A 2,839-nucleotide genomic window follows, 5' to 3' on the forward strand; every position below is an offset into this window, starting at 1 on the left:
CATTGAGGATTCTGGTAAAAATCTCCAGAGAATATTTAGTTCTAAATAAATACCAATGTAATTGTTTGGTTCTTGTTTACCCTTATTTTTTTCTAGAAAGATTATTTTTTTTTAATAGACATATGTTTTATTTCCAATCCTGTTGTGCCCACAATATTTAACAACATTTGTTGGTGACAACACAGAAAGAACATGATGACCACAGARAGAACACAGATACTATCAACTTATATTGAGAACTCTGGTAGTCCATGAATTTTCACTAGAATTTATTCCTAAAATTTTATTTAAAAAATTGGGGAGGAAAGGGCCCCAAATGGCACAAAGAAGGAAATCTTGCTAACGATTTTTTTTAAAGAGAACAAAATCAAATTCTACCAAGACCTAACATATACAGCAGTAGCCTATAGTCTATATGATAAATCTTGCTTGATATTCAGCAAAATATTTTGAAGCATTTTATGTCACCATGTGGAAAATTCTGTCATCTTACAGAACAGATATATTGAGAAATACTGAAGTGTGTATTTCGTTTTAAGAACATCCTTAARCCCCTTAAAAGTAAATCCCTTAAAAATAAATAATTGAAGCAAATAAATTGAGTTGAGAAATGTGAAAATTACATTGTTTAAATGGATTTGGTGCTCTAAAGCCTCAAAAGACCATTTAAGACAACTAGTATTAGGAAACGAAATCTTCCCCATTATCAAGACCGGTGAACTTTCAAAAGCTTTGACTTTCTTTTTATTTCCACCAGATGGTGGTATATTGCAAAAAACTACTCCTGAAGACCACTTTTCCTCAAAGCCTAAAAAGCAAGGAAAAATCATCAGTTAAGAAGAACATATTGAAGCTAAATGAGACAATACAGATCTTACAGAAACAAAGTCCTCGATTTTTTTTGGTTATATCTGACCCCATCCAGATTTTTGTARGTGGGAGGAGTATGACTTTTCTTCTAGTCTCTTCTTTATTGTGTACAATTTCAGATAGCTTTATTTTCAGAAGATGAAGTAGGAGAGATATTCACAGCTATTATATTTTAATCAAATACTTTAATATTTTTGTATTCCACTTTAACAGTGATTCCTGCCTACACTGTTTCCAACTATTTTTTCTTACAAGAGTTTACTAGTTGCAATTTTCTCTCTCTCACCTGTAATACTGGTGCACCTTTCTGGTGAATTAAGTGCAAGATCCTGGGCACTCCAAAGTAAATTCTTAAACCTTAAATAGATATGATATAACTCCTGAATGTTTTGAATGCTTTGACATCAGGTCAAGAAAGATTTAACTTTGGCTTAAAGATTTTCCTTGGCTTCAATGCAAGAAGATTCCCACTGATTCTGAAAGCATTGCTTCAGCTGACAGATGAGCATGTGCATAAAGTCTCATCAGCCTTCCTATCACCTCCTTGAACTGAGTAATTCAGTAGAAATGCTGGATTTTGAAATCCTCGCAGGGTATGATATTTTTTGCAAGTGCCATGGATATTGGTGGCACGGAGTGGTGTGACCTGTGCTGTTTCAAGATTTCTTCCAGGTAGTTTATACTGATGCCTTAGGATTTTTAGTTTCTATTTTTATGCATCTGTATTTTTGTACTTCTCTAGTACAGCACTAAACACCACCGTTCTCCCAACTTTAGACAAAACAATCCCTCTCTGAGCCTGAATCCAAGGACACCTCGCTGTCTCAGAGCCCCAAAATATGTAAACAGCAGGGAGTTGAGGCGGGGGAGCAAGTTTGGGGTGGTTGACATCATGACCTGAAGATCATTGGAGAATTAAGACCCAATATGTTAATAAAGCAGAGCTTATAAAAGATTAAGATCTCGTGACTTGGTGTCCATTTTGGGTGTAGCCTCTGGAGGAGGATTTGTCTTTCCTATTGTACCAGTAGGCCTGTTAGACCTGWATTAAAATTGTATATTGTCATTCTCTTAAGTTTGTCTGGCCTCTGTTTCAGATTAGCTTGATTGATAAAGCATCAATACTCTTACACTTCTTCTACAAGTACTGTGGTATTGTATTCAAATCTTTATATGTAGACATTTCAGCGCTTACAAGTTAAAAAAAAAATTGCTAAAGATCGCCTCATTAAAAACTTTCCATTTGCATCAGAGAMTAGAGAAGTACTTTCTTCTATTGAGAAACTGTTACTTCAGCATCTGAACTGAATGGAAGCTCTGTGTTACCGGTTTTAACAAAGGAAAAACTTAAAAGGCAAAATATAATGCTGTTGTCTACGCTTTATTCACTGTYTCTCCAGGCAATGCCTTGATATGCATTCATGAGTAAAAGGGTTCAGCTTGCTAATCCTTAAGTTCCAGAGGCTGAGCTTGGGGCCCCTGGGAATACGATGTTTAACACAAGTCCTGACACTCCACCCTAAGCTGTGTGGATCTGAAAAGCAGGCTTCAAGCCTGGAGCAGGACTGTTTTCTAATTATCCTCTGCTCATGTGAAAGTCAAAGTCTTAGAAGCTAAAAGTAATTAAAACAGTTATTCTACCCCTTGGTACCAAACATGAAGCAGCCCAAACTCCCAGCTCTGTCATCTATGCTCTGCCAAATTATTGTCTGCTCTGTTGACTGCTGCCCCCTCATCTCTGTGCTCACCAATAATRCAGATCCTCATAAGACCACTGATCATGAACAGCAGATATTCRTTTGGTCTCCCTACTTTGGATTGCAAATTGTCTGCTATGTCAGTACAGCTGAACTCTTGTCATTCTCTACTAAACTTCTTGTATTTCCACTCCTCTCCTCAAGTCCACTGTAGAAACTAACCTACCAACCCACAAAAGAAGACAAAAGGAAAATACATGGTTGGTTTTTTT

Source organism: Malurus melanocephalus, unplaced genomic scaffold (genome assembly GCF_030028575.1).
Source record: "Malurus melanocephalus ecotype Western Australia unplaced genomic scaffold, MMel_1.1 scaffold_232, whole genome shotgun sequence".
Taxonomy (NCBI): domain Eukaryota; kingdom Metazoa; phylum Chordata; class Aves; order Passeriformes; family Maluridae; genus Malurus; species Malurus melanocephalus.